General features: G+C 39.8%; 1 pseudogene; it reads right to left on the bottom strand.

The window, feature by feature from the left end:
* Positions 1-16,650: 16,650 nt before the first annotated feature.
* LOC102859744 lies at positions 16,651-17,613 on the bottom strand (annotated as a pseudogene).
* Positions 17,614-17,975: the final 362 nt, after the last annotated feature.

Consider the following 17,975-nt stretch of genomic DNA (forward strand, 5'->3'; position numbering starts at 1 on the left):
GAAGCATGATGTCCCTCTCCAAGGACCCGTCCTTCCTGGCAACATGTCCAAAGTATGTCAGACGAAGCCCCAGAATCCTTGCCTCCAAGGAGCAGCTTGGTTTAATCCTCTCCAAGATGAATCTGTTTGTTTTCCTGGCAGTCCATGGTACATTCAGTACCCTTCTCCAGCACCACAGCTCAAAAGCATCCACTCTCCTTCTGTCCTCCCTAGTCATTGTCCAACTCTCTGATGCATAACAAGCGATTGCAAATACCATGACCTGTATCAGGCGCACCTTAGTCTCCAGAGAGACACTGTTGCTCCTGAGTACCTTTGAGAGGTCCCTAACGGCAGACTTTCCCATCGCGATACGCTTTTTGATTTCCTGACTGCTGGTACCAAGAGTGTTGACTGTGGAGCCGAGCAAAGTGAAGCTGTGAACACTCTCAATCTCTTCGTCATCCATCCTGACACTGCCAATTGGTCCAGTGGCGAGAATCTTTGTCTTCTTGACGTTGAGCCTTAATCCATACTGAAGGCTGCAGTCCTTGACACTTCGCAGCAAGTGCATGAGGTCCTCCTCAGTTTCAGCAAGCAAGGTTGTGTCATCTGCATAACGGAGATTGTTAATAGATCTTCCACCAATCCTGATGCCACAATTCTCCTCATAGAGCCCAGCCTCTCGAATAATCTGCTCATTAGCCACATATTTTCTTAAGAATAATATATTTGTTTGCCTTTACAGATTAAGCATATGGTTATATAAGGTTTTGTTTTGTTTTGGGGAGTTTTTTTGTTTTATTTTTTAAAGTTTAGATTGTCATGCTTTTTATTTTTTATTTTATATTGGGTTGCATACAGAATTTATATTCATTGTGTTGCATTCATGTATATTGTGTTTCACAACATCCCTTTGTTCACATTGTGTTTCATGCATTCATTCATATACATTGTGTTTTGTCACGATTCTTCTGATTTTCTGTTGAATTTTCTTGTGCAATTAATAAATAGAAAGAAATACATTGGAATTTATTTTTCCAAAATAGTGTAAGAAGTAGTCATTTACCTGTAAGTGATCGTAAACAACATGAGGCCTGCAACAGGACCAGGAAGGGTGATGGGAGACTTGTCCAGGGACTTGGTTTGGTTGGAGGGAAGATCTCTTGACTCCTGGACCTTGCTTTCCTGGGGCTTGCCCTTGTCTCAGCTGGGGAGTAGCCTCAGTGGTTCTATCCTCAGAGAGTGATAAACTTGGGACAATGAAGAAGAAATATGCTACTGTTTGTCACTCCTTATTTGAGCAATCTGGGAAGACCCATCTTAGGAGTTCTTTAGCTTCATCCGTTTCATCTTGCCACAATGAAATCTGCCTCCTGGATGCTTGGTGAACTCCTCAGCTAGTGTTTGCTTATTGTCTCACCTTGCCCAATTATAAATAGTGGCCAGCGTCATGCCCCAGGCGAAAGGCAATTTAGTATGATGGAGGGCAGGGCTGTTAACCAGTTGGGTGACAATAATGTCTTAATCTCTCTCTCCCTGCTTGCTGTTGAATCATTTTACACTTAGGACTTTCATTTGTAGAGGGGGGACCCCCCTATCTCTCTCCCTTGGTGTGTCTGGTGCATGCAAACTAACTTTGGGTTTGCAACACCACTATCTAGAATACACTACCAGCGCTCTCTTAGCCTCACTAGGTCTTAGTATTTTTAATTTGAAATATAATTATTCTAATACTATTGATGACAGTGCTGTGGTCTGTTATTCTATTTTATTAACACTACATTCCTGTGAGGTGTGAATTACTATATCCATTTTACAGGTACAAAATCAGAAGATAGAGGTTAATTTACTAAAAATGTAACTTTGCTATTCATCTCATCACTACATTTTAAAATAAAAGAGCCAATTCAAGGACATGTTATGGAGCTTCCCAGGGCTTAGACTCGATCAGTATCAGCTTCTAAGGGACCACATGGGATGCATCTGGGAATTGTTCAGGTGGGAGGACCAAGCAGCATTTATGCATAGACTCCCATAACAAACTGAGCAAGGATGATGCCACAGGTGTTAACGCCTCCATAGTCCTTGGTGGCACAGGTGTGAGCGTTCTGTGCTGTAGCACTAGAGAAGTCAGGGATGAGGAAGCAGGAGGCAGGTAGAGCAGATCAGGACATAAAATCCTGAGCCGCCAGGTTGTACATGACGCTGGTAAAAACCTGTGCTGACTTCACTCAACTCTGTAGGAGTTGCTGGTGTAAGCAATGGCGCTGAATGGATCTTAATATGGTAAGGGTCATGAGGACTGTGACTCTTGTTGATCTCAGTAAATCCACCTACAGGGATTTCATTTTCCGGTAAAGACAAGATGGATGCTTGGGAAACAGTACTAACTTCCAACTTTAAGTTCTTCCTGAGCTTTACCTCTCACCATCCTTTTTAAAACTTATAGAAAGCTCAAGTAATTAGTTTGTCTTTAGACAAATAAGAGCGTTTTGCTGTGTATCTCTCATAAGAAAGAGTAATGTGTATGATTTATGGTGTTGACAAAGAATGTTTAATACACTGTGGATTGTCAGAAGAACAAATAAATCAGTGTTAAGACAAATACAAACAGAATGTTCCTTAGAAGGGAAGATGGTGAGACTTGGAGTTCAGATTGTTTACTTTTAGCATGTTCTTAGGAAAGACCAATCACTTGAAAAAGACATGATGTTTGATAGAGAGAGTCAGCTAAAAGAAGGGAAATCCTTAATCAGATGGACAACCCCAGGCTCTAACCTCCCAACAACAATGCAGATGGCACAGAACTGGGCAACATTTTGTTTTGTTGTACAGTGGTCAACTCAAGGGCAACAAAAACCAATAGTATTCTCAGTCCTCTGAGCTACATGTCCTAGACCTTTGAGCTCACTCAGTGAAGTATCACTGTTGCTATTCTGTCTGCATTGAGTTTCACTGACTGAAGCTGGAAAGCCTAAATAAATTCTTCTCCTGAATGATTACACTGAAGTAAAACGTGCCTCAGTTTAAAAAAAAAACTAAGGTGTGTCTGATCCAAGCCATGCTATTTTCAGTTGCTACATATACATGGGAACAATGAATAAGGAAAACTGAAGATGAATTCAACAGTTTTGAAAAGCCACAGACTGCTGAAAGAACACACAAACGAAGAAAATGCAGCCAGAGTATACCTTGAGGCAAGGATGGTGAAACTCGCATACTTTGGGGATGTTGTCAGGAGAAGCTTAGCAGTCCTCAACAGAAGGCATCATGCTGGGAAAAGCAGAGGGTCAGCAGAAGAGGAGGAGACTCTCAACAGAATGGATTGACCCTGTGACTGGAGCAATTGTGGAGATGGCGAGGATGGCACAGGACAGGGCCAAGTTTCAGTTTGTAGTTCATGGAGATGCTGTGAGTCATAGTTGACCCAGCAACTCACAGAGCTTTCCCCAGACTCCATGCTTTTCTGACTCTGCAAGTTTCCCAACAGGCAGATGGAGAAAGGGTTTGTTCCTCGTTTCAGTGGGTAAGTGAGCTCTCACCCAGGCGTGGATCAGGAATACACCTTCTATGACGCAGCCTGAGCTTGTGTGTGTGTGTGACCTGTCAGCATTCATCAAATAAGCCCACAGAAACTGGAGTGACTGCCAGGATCCATGCAGGAAATCCCCAGAGACCCCATCCAAGAGCATTCCTGAGCTGACTCTGCATGTCTTTTATCTGTCTGGCTTAGTACAAACAAAAGTAAATGCTCTTAGAAACTGCACTTTGGTGGGAGTTTTCGCTAGAAATGTTGGAAAGCTATATTTTCACTAGTAATCAAAACCAGACTGATTAAAAAGCATGCCAGAAATTACCAAAATAATTAGCATTGGCCTTTGTATGTCTCCATTGTATAAAAATGAAGTGTGTTTCATTCTCTTCAAAGCCTTCGCCTTGCTCAGTTTTTGGGGTGTTGCTCTGCCGGCCAACAGGCCACACTCCTCTGGAATTTGGGATCTACCAGGAGCATTCCCTTTCCATTAGGATATGCAGCCTCGGAAACCGATAGAAGGCCAGTCACCATCAGCTGGAATGGACTTGATACAGTTATGTCTTTGAAAGCTGCAGCTGTGAACCTGACTTGCCTTTTTGTTTTTTCCCACCCCTTATTTTTCTATGAGTTTTCTGTCTTTGACAGAGGGCAGTTGTAGTGTAGGGTGTTCAGTACAAATAAGCATGGTGAAACTTCATCTCGTTTACCTTTGGACATGTCAAGAGGGCCAGTCCTTGGAAAAAAGGAACATACTGAGAAGGTGGAGGGTCATAGAAAGAGAGGAAGATCCTCAATGTCATGGGTTGGTACAGTGAACTTGAACATGATGGAGGTATCAAGGATGGCACAGGATAGGACACATTTTCATTCGGATGTTCATACAGTCTCCATGAGATGTAGTTTTCTTGGCAACAGCTAACAACAACATAATCACTACTTTTCTGCCACTTGTTTTGTGTAAGATAGTTGAGTCTTCCTACTTCAACAAGTTTCACACAGTCTAGCTCCTGTGGATTTTGCCGTCGTGGTGCCTGAAGCCTGGCGATCTACCTCTGAAAAGCCAGCCATTGCAAACACTATGCTGGGCAATAGTCTGACCTGGAGTTGAGTCTCCGCTCAGTAGCAGCCAGCAGCGGTAAGAGAGCTGGAGCCTTGAGGTGCTGGGTGCCCAGGGATGGTAGAGGGAGTCGCTTCAGCCTCCCCTTTCTGCCTTCGTTTCCTCCACGCACTCACTCTTTCCTCTGTCCTATCTCAGCTTGTATAAATACTGCTTTCAAAATAGAACCTACTCTTTTAAAAGTGGCTGGATGTTTATTTTTACTTTAGTGGGGAAGGAAGCTCTGGTGGTCTAGACTGTTGGGAGTGGCAATACTAGGCTATCGTTTTCTCTCCCTGTGGTGTATTTGCATTTTGAAATTTATAGCTAATTGCACAATTTAGTGATAAAAATGTACTCTCCATTATGCTGAGTCTCGTCAGGGCATGGTTTACAAGTTGCCGTACCATGGTCACTTGTGGTTGCTGTGAGGCTGAACACTGTGACACTGATGTGTCAAATGTGTTAATGGCTGGTTGGTTACCCAATGAGGACAGTGTGGAGTGGAGCTCCCTGATTAAAACAAGCTTGGAAGGAGGAGTGGCATCCACTTCCATAATAGCTTGCCTCCGTAAACCCTATGAACCTGGAGAGAGGATGAGAGCATTGAGGACTCTCCATAGAGTCGCTATGAGTCGCCTGCAACTCGATGACACTTAACGACAACAACAACAGCAACAGGGCATATAGTGAGTAAGACAATTATTGTAAAAGTAGAAGGATAACTAGTGAGATATGTGTAAAAGTCCAATGGGAGAAGGGGAGTGGGCAAGGAGGCAAGGGGGCACAGGGGAGGAATCACAGGGGCACAGGGTTAGGTGGGCAGAGTGAGGGAGTGAAGGAATTAGGAAAGATCCATTGGTGACCTGAAAAGATGGGATTATAGTTGCCATAGATCAATGACGATTAATTTTATAAAATGATCCTGAAAATGATCATATGAAACACAATGTGTGTGAATGAAGCACAATGTATATGAATTTTATATACAAACCAAAACAAAATTTTTAAAAATGTGCTCCCATTAAAGACAGGTCCATGATCAGCCATAGTTCATGCCTCTGAGCTATGGTGTTGGAGAAGAGTACTGAATATCCCATGGACTGCCAAAAGAATAAACAAGTATGTCTTGGATAAAGTTCAGCCAGAGTGCTGCCCCCGGAGGCAAAGGTGATAAAGCTTCATGTTGTATATTTCAGGCATGTTGCTGGGAGAGGCTATTCCTTGAAGAGGGACATGATTCTTGGAAAGGCAGAGGATCGGTGAAGGAAAGGAAGACCTCTGATCAGGTGGATTGATCATGGTGACTGCAGTAGTGGGCTCTCATGTGTAAGGGAAGATGAGGATGGCTCAGGATAGGACAGGGTTCAGACTGTTGTTCATAGAGTCGCTATGGGTTGTACCTGACTTGATAGAACCTAACAAAACAGCATTGATCAGCGCATTTCCTTTTTGAAGGATGGGGTGATTATGGAGCTCTGAGAGCACTCCATTGAACAGAAAACTCAAATTGTTCATTTGGCATTAGGGAGAACAAAGTGCCTTGTTCAAGACCAGAAGGGAACAAAATGAGGAAAAGGGGGTGAAGGATTGGTCAGAGTAAGAGACCAGGACATTACAACAGGAGTCAGGCTCCTCCTGCTGGTGACCCTACAAAACCAGCATGGGTAAAGCCCACTGGGCAGTGGTGTCTGCAACAGAGGCCATAGCCTGTAACATCCAGGCCAGATCACACACACAAGCTTTATTTCTTTCTGTGTACTATATAATTTCTGTATTCTATATAATTTTTTTAATTTATGGTGCAAATATATGCAGAAAACATTTGACTGTTTATCATTTTATAATATAGTTTTTACAGGTGATACTTGTGGCTAATTTGATGACAGAAAACATCAACTGTGAGCTCCAATTAAGTGAAGATTATCCTCTTAATGAGTCTCTTCATTTTTATATAAATATATTTATTTTTATAGAATATTCTCCCCATTTAATTTCTCCCCATTCATTCATTGTTGCACATTTTCCTTCCTGCCCACCCCTCCCCTAAGTTTTCTCTTTGAGAAGAAAAAAAAATTCTTTCATTGTTATACAATCCCCCCTCCTCCCAAATCCACAGTCCATGTTGCTATGCATTTCTTTTCCTGGAATCTTGTCATGAAAATAAAACCTAATCATATATTCCTTTCAAACAGTTCTTTCCCTCATCTGATTCAATACAGTATACATTATTTATCCCCTTTTTTTCTTAGGTGCCTCCCAACCCCGATACCAATCCCGTTTTACAACAATGGCACTATGTAGTATGTGTCCTTTTGTAACTGAGATATTTAAGTCAGGATAATGTCCTTCAGGATCACCCATTTCATATAATATTTCATGAGTTCCGTTTTTTGGTTTTTTTTCAATACAGCATAGTATTCCATCATGTGAACACACCACAATTTCTCTAGCCATTCATTTTTTTGATGGGCACTTGGATTGTTTCTAACTCTTTGCTATTGTAAACAAAGCAGCAATAAACATGGGTATGTATATATCTGCTGTTGGGAAATGACAGCCTTGGAAACACTGTACAGCAAAGCAAGCCACGGTTATTGAGTCAATTCTAACTCATCATGACCCAATAGGGAAGAGTCAAGCTGGTGGATTTGGTTTTATGTATATATGTAATTGTTTAATTTTTTTTCCCGGAAAATTTGAACCACTGATCTTTTAGTAGCAGCTAACCAAGTACATACAGCCAGGACTGCAGACACTTCGTAGGCCTGTTCCACTCTATAGGGGACTATTGATTTTCCATGAGTTATAATCAACTCCGTTCAAGTCAGTTAACTAGATGACCAGTGATCAGTGGTGTGACAGGGTTTCGTGTTTGGTTTCAAGGAGATTCTGCAAAGAAGTGATTAACATAGAAAGCCCTGTTTGATTGCAAAGCCTTGAGAGCCAAACCAAGTGAGCTGCAAAATATTGTTAGTACAATGTCTCAGATTTCAATAAAACATGTATTGACTATGGATTAGAGTAAAGGCCATCAGAAAATTTGAAATCAAGAATGTCCTTAATTGGGTTTTTTACTTTTATTCAGTTTTGAAAAATTTATATTAATGTCAAATACAAATTAAGTAACATTTATGTGGAACTCTAGTTCAGCAATAAGACATTGATTGATGCCTGCAAAGTACAAAAATGTCTCACAAAACTAAATGTGAGGATTTTTTTGCCTTCATTGTTAAAATGGTATGAGTCCACTAAGCAGCATTGGATTTGGGTCCATTTAAGGAAAAGCCTTCTTGCTGTGTCTTTAGTAAAACATAACATTTCAAACACTGAAAGAAATTAGTAGTTCAATCCTTCACACTCTTTTTATTTTACTTTTCTTCATATTGAAAGATGTTTGGTATATTTTCTATAAATCTGTAAATTCTCACAAATTTCTTATTGTCCTTTAGTAACAGAAGTTTCATACTATATATATATACATAATGCCTTTTGTTGTTGAACTGACTCCAATTCATGGTGAACCCAGGTGTATGAGAAAAGAAATATGATCCATGAGATTTTCAATCACCAGGCCTTTCGTCTGAGGTCCTTCTGGGTGCCCTTGAATTACAAGCATTTTGGTTAGAAGCCTAAGAAATAAACTTTTGACACCATCCATGGATGCCCATGAAATTTACCAAAGTTTTAATAATCATTGCATTACTTGGTGCCATCGAGTGGATTATAACTGTTAGCAACCCTGTAAACAGCACATCAAAACTTAGACCTGTCGTGCACCATTTTCATGCTCCCTGACATGCTCAAGGCCATTGTTGGACTTAAATACACAGCAACACCAATGCAACTTGTTGAAGATCTTCCTCTCTTTTGTTGACCCTCTGCTTTTCCCGGCATGATGAGGTTTTCCCCCAAGATTCTTGCCTCTTCATGCTATTGTTGTTGTTCTATGTACCATCAAGTCAGAACTGACCCATCTCTCACCCTCCAGTGACTTTTCAGAGGCAGTAAATTGCACTAGAGGAGATTTTTCATCTTTCTGCTATTGAGCAACTGGGAGATTTGAACCTCTTACCTTTGGATTGGTAGCACAATTCCTTACCACTAAGCCGCCTGAGCTCCCTCGCCTCTTGGTAATATGAACAAAGTGTGTGAAACAGTGTGATCATCCTTGTCTCCAAGAAGCACTCTGATTGCATGCATGTTTTCCAAGACATTTTTACTGACTCATAGTTGACTCTTCAGCAGGTTTTCAGGGGCTGTAATTAAACTTCTTTCTGCCATGGAAAAGCTGGTGGATTCTAACCACATGATTTTGGGTTGGGCGCTTAGGTTGACAGCTTGTGCAACTCTTTATCACTAAGCGACTAAGACTCCTTAGGCATTTTGAGGACCTGCTATTTTAGAAAGGAATGGCAAGCCCTGCTTCATAGTCTGTATTGGTCTAGAAGCTTCCTTCAGCAAGAAATTTCATTTCGGGCATTCAGTAACAAAATATTCTTTGATACTATGAAAGTACAGAAATTTCTCAGATTTTACTTTCTTCTTACACTGTGAAAAATTTGTAATGAAATAAATGTGTATACATGAGGTCAAAGTTTCGGATATATATAGTTGTACATATATAGAAGAAGACATAAGGTTTTGTGATTTCCCTTCAAAATACTGGAGTGCCTGATTTCACACAGAGAATATTAGAAAAAATATTCTCTCCTTGAGTCCCATTCTGTATCCCTTACCACCTACCTCAGCTCTACATAATATCCCATATGTCTTTCCTCATTACTGGCATATTTTAAAGCCATTAGAACTCTGTGGGTGGCAGAGATACATTGGAAAGTGGCTTATAATTAATATAAACCTTTCAAGGAAGCTTTGGTATATATATATGTGTGTGTGTGTGTGTGTGTGTGTGAGTGTGTGTGTACGTGTGCACGCGCGCGGTTATATACATATGTGTGTATAATTATTTTAATGGGAAGAAGTTGGCAAGACATCTGATTATGAAAAATATTCCAAACTAGTGGCCTCGTTTATAAGTAAATTTCTTTTATGATGTTTTTCTACATAATATAGGATGTATGACATTTATGATTAAGCAAGAATGCTGATTCACTTATAGGATCTGGAACCTCAGGCCCAAAAGCGTTTTCTGGTATACATCACGGATCAGGTGGTGGCATCTGCTGGTAACAAGTGATATTGCTTTCCAATCCGCTAGGCGGCCTGGCATTTCACTACAGTACATTCCTGGAAAGCAGATCATGGGTAGTTTTGTGTTTGTTTGATTTTTTCCTTTGTGGAACCAACATTGGGACCCAAAAGATCAAATAACAAAATGGAGTGAGAATGACAGTTTATACACAGAAATTTATAGGAGAAAAAGTAACCTTTACTGAGTTTACTTTAGTGAGTTTACTTTGTACCTGTTAGGGTGGGATGGTGGGTGCTAGGAGGGGCTGGTCCTTGGAAAAAAGACAGAGGTTTAGAGGAAGCCCATCAACAAGTTAGATTGCCACAGTGTCTGTAACAATGACTTGAACATATTAGAGATTGTAGGGATGGTATAGGACAGGGTCAAGTTCAGATCTATTGTTCGTAGGGTTGCTATGAATTATAGTTGACTCAATGGCACCTAACAACAATGACTTGAGGTACTGTCTTCACTCACATGCTGTTGTCACAAACTTTAGGCAAAGCACTTATTGGACATGCCCAAGTTCCCTGGCTGGTGAATGGAAGAACCCAAAATTCAAAGCAAAATCTAACTTTGTAGTGAATGGTTAGGACACACTAGTTTCAAAGACAGGATATCAAAGGCTAAGCACACAAGAACTTGGGAAACAAGGGACAGTCTCATGCTTGCTGATTGTGGTATATAGATTTCCTCTGTAATCCAGAAGTAGAACATTCCAGGTAGGCATTTCATAATCCAAAATGACATAGCAAGAAAAAATATTACCATTAATTTATATAGAAAGGGTTTTAAGCATCCCTGACTCTATCATATCAAATACCAGATAAAATTTTAGCCCCACTAGTGTTACAGACACAACTCAAAGCTATGGCAGTGTGATGCTGAGATGCTGAGTGAAATTCTGAAGGAAGAAATTTGACAATGTCACTAATGCTACTTAGGATCCATGTTGTCTTGTATCAGTAACAGAAGATTATTCCACAGATTATGATATATCCTTGCAATTACACTATATTTAGGACTGAAAGTATGTTATAGAGGAAGAGTAATGATAAGAATAAATGTTTATACCAGCAATAGTGCAGGTTTACAATACTATATGGTGCCATTATAAGAGTAGAAACTTTTGAAATATATATGTGAATGTGAATAAAAAAATAGTTTATAAAGGTTATTGTTAGGTACTGTCAAGTTGACTAGCACTCATGGTGAACCTATGAAAAACAGATTGAAACCTTGCCCTATCTCCACAAGGAAAAGACTGATAACCCAGTCACAAAATGGGCAAAAGACATGAAAAGACTTTTCCCAAAGGAAGTCATTAAGATGGCAAACAGAGACATGAAGAAATGCTCAAAATCACTAGACATAAGAGAGATGAAAAGCAAACCCACAATAAGATATCATCTCACCCCAGTAGCAGTGGCAAAGTTTAACAGTGCAGCAAGCAAAAAACGGTGGAGAGGATACGGAGAAATAGGAACTCTCATACACTGTTGGTAGGATTGTAAAGTGGTACAGCCACTCTGAAAGGCAGATTAGCATTTCCTCAAAAAGGTGAATATAGAAATCCCATTAGACCCAGCTACTCCAATATTAGGACTATACCCCAAGGAAAAGAAAACAGACAAAATAGAAATCTGTACACCGATGTTCATAGCAGTATTATTCAAAATATCAAGAAAATGGAAACCGCTCACATGTTCATCAATAAACAAATGAATTGGAAAATTACGGTATAGTCACACAATAGAATACTATGCACCACTAAGGAGCAATGATTTAATAAAATACTATGTAACTTGAAAGAGTCCACAGAACAATATGCTGAGTGAATTAACTCAATCTCGTAGGACATATATTGCATATAAGAACCATTATTGTAAAAATAGAAGGATATAGTAAGATAATAGTAAGATGTAGACAAAAATTCAAAAGGAAGAGGAGGAGGGTACACCACAGATTATGTGAAAGGAGGAAATCAGTAGGATGGTAGGTTGGTAGGGGGAGGGAGAGGGTGAAGGAATTAGGAATATCCAATGGGGACCTGAAAAGACAGGGTAATAGTAGGCATAAATTAATGGTGGTTAATTTTATAAAACACAAGGCATATGAATGCTCCTATGAGACACAATGTGAATGAAGGAATGTGTGAACACAGTGTGCATGAATGAAACAAAATGTATATGAATTTTGAGTGCAAACCAATATAAATTTTGTTTAAATAAAGATGTAAAAAACCCTACAAAACCTTTCCCTGTGCTCCATCAGCCTCATGACTTTTTCTATGCTCAAGCCCATTGTTACATCATTGTGTCAATCTATCTTAATCCCTTTTTTTTTGTTTTGTTAATTCTCTACTTTTCAAGGACGATTTTGTTTTTCTCCCTAAGGTATGGTAGGTGGCTCCTGACAATATGTACAAAGGGTATGAGAAAAATTTTCACCGTCCCTGCCTCTAAGTTGCACCCACAGTTCACTTCCTCCAAGTCAAATTTATGTATTCTTTAGACAGTCTGTGTGATATTCAATATTCTTCAGCAAAGCCACAGTTCGAAAGAATCAGTTCTTCTTTGGTCTTCTTATTCACTCATTGTCCAGCTTTCACCTACATAGGAAACAATTGGAAATGCCATTAGTTGAGTCAATTGCACCTTAGTCTTTAAGTTGATATCCCTGCCCTTTAGCATCTTAGAGAAGTCCCTGATGGCATATTTGTTCAGTGCAGCATCTTTTTTTTTTTTTAATTTCTTGGCTACTGCTTCCATGGAGTGTGGATCCAAGTAAAAGAAATCATTGACACTGTCAATCTTTGTTTATGAAGGAGGTACTAAAATACCATCAGGGATTGTATCTAGTAGTTAGGATGATCTCTCATGTTGTTTTCTTCCTCATCTCTAGCATATTAACTTTATGGAATTAAAATCTACTACTCTTGAGTTTACATATTTTTTAGCTTCTTGACTAGGATTTCTTAAATTTATGTAAATATTTTAAAAATCATACTGACATTTCACTCAATTGTGCATATATACATTTTTGTTTTTTAACATTAATTACGAATGACTAATGCAATTAATTGCGACATCTAATCAACATCTATAGAGCTCTGGTAGCCTAGTGGCAAGAAGCTATGCTGCAATTCCAAAGGCCAACCATTCAAGGTCACCAGCCGCTCCATGGGAAAAGGATGGCTCATTTCCTCCCTTGTGATTAACTGCCCTTGAAAACCTGCTGGAGGGTCAGTTGTGGGTCAGATCAGACTCTATGGTACACAACAACAAGCAACAACAATCAACATCTATTGTAGATTGCCTTTCCTTTCACCCAACTAATCTATTTCTTCATCTCATTCTCTCCTTTACTTTGCATCCCTCCAAGGAACACTCTGACTGCACTTTCTCTAGGGCATATTTGTTCTTTTGGCAGTTGATGGTATATTACAGTATTCTTCTCCAACATCACAACTCAAAGGCGTCAATTTTTCTTCATCAATCTTATTCATTGTTCAGCTCTCAAATGCACAGAAAGTCATTGAAAAGATCATGGTCTGAATCAGGCACGCCTTAGTCCTAAAACTGAAATCATTACTCCTCAGTAATTTGGAGAGGTCCCTGACTAGACTTTCCCAATATAGTATGTACCCTGATCTCCTGACTACTAATACCATTAGAATCTACCATTATAGATCCAAGTGAGAGGAAATTGCTGACAATTAAATTGGAAGACCAAGGATGATATGGTTTGACTCAGAGACTGGAGAAATGGGATTAAGTCTGTCGGAGATGATAAGATTGGCTCAGAATAGGGCAGGTTTCAGAGCTAATTCCCATAGGGTCACTGTAAGTCAAAGGGTACTTAATGGCACACAACAACAACAACATCATGATGTTGTTTATTGGATCAGTGGTGAAGTTTTATTACTTCTTGATGTTGAGATGCAATCCATATTGAAGGTTCTAGTCTTTGATCTTGTGCAGCAAGTGCTTCAAGTCCTCCTCACTTTCAGCAAGCAAAGTTGTCATCTGCATAACATACATTGTTCATAAGTCTTCTTTGATCCTGATGCCACGTTCTTCTTCGTAGTTTCCAGCTTCTCAAATGATTTGCTTAGCATGCATATTCGATAGGTGCAGGGAAGGGCACAACTCTGATATACATCTTTCTTGATTTTAAGCTATGCAGTGATGAGTCGCAAGAGACTCGACGGCACATAACAACAACAACAACAACAACAACAACAACCACAACATCAACAACAACAGTGTTCTCTTGTTCTGTTTGGACAACAGCTTCTTTGTTTAAGAATAGTTGCTTTTTAGGTTGTTTTTTTTTATGAGCATAAATAAGTGTTCTGGGATTACCATTTTTCTTTCTTGGTGTTATCCATAATTTTTTATGATCCTCATAGTCAACTGCTTTTGCATGGTCAATAAAACATAAACATACATTATTTTAATATTCTCTGCTTTTAGCATTTATTGAAAATAATGAATAGTTTATATTTTAATAATTGAGTTAAATGTGGTCTGAGGAAGCCATCTAGGGACTCCGAATGCCAACGGGCCCAAAGAGAACAAATCTGGAGAGAGAATATGGGTTGCAGCAAGAAATTATGAATTGCAGCAGGAAATCCATGTTCACCAAGAAAGAGGTACAGAATTATATAAAGAGGGTTCTTTGACATGCTGAAAAGGGAGGACCGTGGAAGCATGCAGATTTCAGCATTGGATACATCTAAATGTCAGGGTACTAAGCATGGTGCCTAGAGAGTACTCCCAGGAGACCAGTCACCATTGTTTTAGAGATATGAAAGTTCTGGAAAGGGAATAAAGGCAGAAATTAAGTTTTAATATAGGAAGTGGACATAAAATTGAGGCAGAGGAATGAGTAAGTTCAACACGATGTGAATTTTCTGAACAGCTGTTTCAAGGACTTTATGCTTCTTCTAGATAACACTGTAGTCAAGCTTGTTCCAGAACCTACACCCTCTCCTGATATCACACTGAAGGACTAGAAAATAATGTGTTCACAGATGCATAAAGAACCATAACTGGTGTATTAAATGTTGATTATATCTTAAAATGAACTTGGAATGAGTTGGGGAAACAGATAAATAAAACGAAACTGGCAATCCAGATTATGATCCTTGAAAAATCTAAGCAAAACAGTATTTTAGCTTAACTCATGAAGAATGTCTGCCTTGAGTATTGAGCTCTTTTAAAATCTATCTATCTCGCTATCAGATAAAATTGAGACAAGCATACTGAAAAATTGTATGGGAACCTTAGGATGCAGTGTATTTACGCTAAAAGAATCACTCAGAAAAAGAGGGGGAAATGGTTGCTCTACTCAAAGAACATAAACATCACTAGATCATCCATGTAGACACTGTGGGACAAATAGATGCTCAGTTGTGTATGTTCTGAACAGCAAAAAAAAAATTACTTACTTACTTAATTAATTAATTAATTTCATATAGAACTAAACTAAAAGCTGAAACCATTGTGTTCTTTTCAGCCTAACTTTCATCTGGGAAAACAAAGACAATTTAAGTCACTTGTTTGAGTTTTCACATCCCTTAAACTGGAATGATTTGCAGCACTTAAATTCCTGAGTCACCACACCTGTCTGTCAGTTTGTCCTACTGTGGTCACTTGCCTGTTGCTGTGATGCTGGAGCCTACTCCATCAGTATTTCGAATACTAACAGAATCACCCATGGAGGGCAGCTTTCAATGGAGATTTTAGATTATGACAGACAAAAAAGCAGGATTGACAGTCTTCTTATGAATTAATACATGAAAATCTTATGATTACTACAGAATACTGTCTGATACTGCCAAGAAATAATCCCTTCAGTCTGGAAGTCACTCAAAATATGTCCAGAGAAGAGCTGCCTCTGGAAGTAGAGACTGCTTTTTCATTTGGATGGAGAGGAGTCTACAACAAATGAAGAGTATTCATTTGCTCATGTGGCATGACATGTCCTGGAAAGGGTGTGGCCAGAGGCAAAGGTGGTGAGCTCTAGTGCCTCAGAGATGGTGAGGATGGCACTGCTCAGGGCAGGTTACAACATGACTATTCACAGGATCACTATGAGTATTACTCAACTCAGTGGCACCTAACAACAAAAACATGGGACATGACTCAGAATTATGAGAAACAAGTGCAAACATACATTACTAACTGGGATGTTGAATATGTTAAGTATGACTTTAGGAAAATTGGAAGTTGTAAAAAAATGAAGTGGATCGCATAGAGAACTATACATTAATGAGCCAAATCACACTAGGTTGGCCATTTTGGTCAGTTATGACTTTTACTACACCAGGAATGACAAACTGAAAGGGAACGGTGTCCTGTTCATCATCAAAAAGAACATTTCTCTTTCTTTGGAAACAGGAGTGGCATCCTCTTCCTAAACAACTTGCTTCTGGAAACTCTATGAACTTTGATATATGTTTTGTTTTGTTTTTTTTTTTTTTTACACAGCACATTTTAAAAAAGACATGTATTCAGTGTCATGATCAGACTATTACATTTAGCAATCAACAGCATGGGTGCAAAAAAAATTTCTACATTTAAACCCTTGTTTTCGGAATGCTTTACACTTTCCACAGAACAGAAACTAAAATAACCTGTTATACAATTAGTCACAAATACAGTCCTCGAGTTTTTTGCCCATACACATGAGTATTGTCTAAAACATGTCTTCTTTGTAGCAGCTAGGCCCTGCCACCACTGTGCTTGGCTGAGTTCACGAATCTGTTGTAACCTGTAGCTTCCGTGTCACTTCTCTGGCTCTCCTCTCCTGCTAAGCTTTGTTTCCTGGGAGTTATTAAAACCGTCTGCCACTGCCATAGCTGCTGCTGCTACTTGAACCACCATAGCCACCTTGGTTTCGTGGTTTGGCAAAAGATTGACCACCACCACCATAAGGACCAGAGCTTCTACCTCCAAAATTTCCTCCCTTCATGGGTCCAAAATTTGAAGATTGATTGTTGTAATTGCCAAAATCATTGCAGCTTCCACCACCTCCAAAGTTGCTTCCATCATTACCAAATCCATTATGACCCTCTCTACTGCCTCCATATCCTCCACCGCCACGACTGCCACCAAAGCCACCTCGTCCACTGAAGTTTCCTCCTTGACCAAAGTTGTCATTCCCACCAAAACCGCCTCCACGGCCACCACCAAAGTTTCCAGAACCACTTCGACCTCTCTGGCTGGAAGAGGCACTGGCCATCTCTTGCTTTGACAGGGCTTTCCTCACTTTACAGTTGTGACCATTCACAGTATGATATTTCTGAATAACGATTTTATCTACAGAATCATGGTCATCAAAAGTTACAAAAGCAAAACCCCTTTTCTTGCCGCTGCCTCGGTCAGTCATGATTTCAATCACTTCAATTTTCCCGTACTGCTCAAAATAATCTCTTAAGTGATGTTCTTCAGTGTCTTCTTTAATTCCACCAACAAAGATCTTTTTCACAGTTAAGTGGGCACCTGGTCTTTGAGAATCTTCTCTGGAGACAGCCCTCTTGGGTTCCACCACCCTTCCATCCACCTTGTGGGGCCTTGCATTCATGGCTGCATCCACCTCTTCCACAGTTGAGTATGTGACAAAGCCAAAGCCTCTGGAGCGCTTGGTATTTGGATCTCTCATTACCACACAGTCTGTGAGCGTCCCCCATTGCTCAAAATGGCTCCTCAGACTTTCATCCGTCGTCTCGAAGCTCAGCCCCCCGATGAATAGCTTCCGCAGCTGTTCGGGCTCTTTAGGAGACTCTGACTTCGACATGGCGGCGGTGGGAATAAACTCTTTTGCGATGCTTCCTCGGCAGCGTTCTCTGGCAGAAAGCGAACTTTGATATCTTTATAGTTGTAGGGGGACTTCAGGTCTTTTGTTCGTAGGATCACTATGAGTTATGCTTGACTCAAAGGTAGTCAACAACAACACACACACACACACACACACACACACACACGCACACACACAGAGAGAGAGTCTTTATCTATTTGGATTCAGGCAGATTTGTTCTGGTTAAGCGATAAGTGTCAATGTGTAAACTTATCTTGATTAAAGAATTTTCCCACCCAAAAAAAAGAACATTTCACCATTGATCCTTAAGTGCAGCACTGTCAGTGATAGGCTAGTATCCA

This window comes from Elephantulus edwardii, unplaced genomic scaffold (genome assembly GCF_000299155.1).
Source record: "Elephantulus edwardii isolate Elephantulus edwardi_28Jun2011 unplaced genomic scaffold, EleEdw1.0 scaffold00008, whole genome shotgun sequence".
Taxonomy (NCBI): Eukaryota; Metazoa; Chordata; class Mammalia; order Macroscelidea; family Macroscelididae; genus Elephantulus; species Elephantulus edwardii.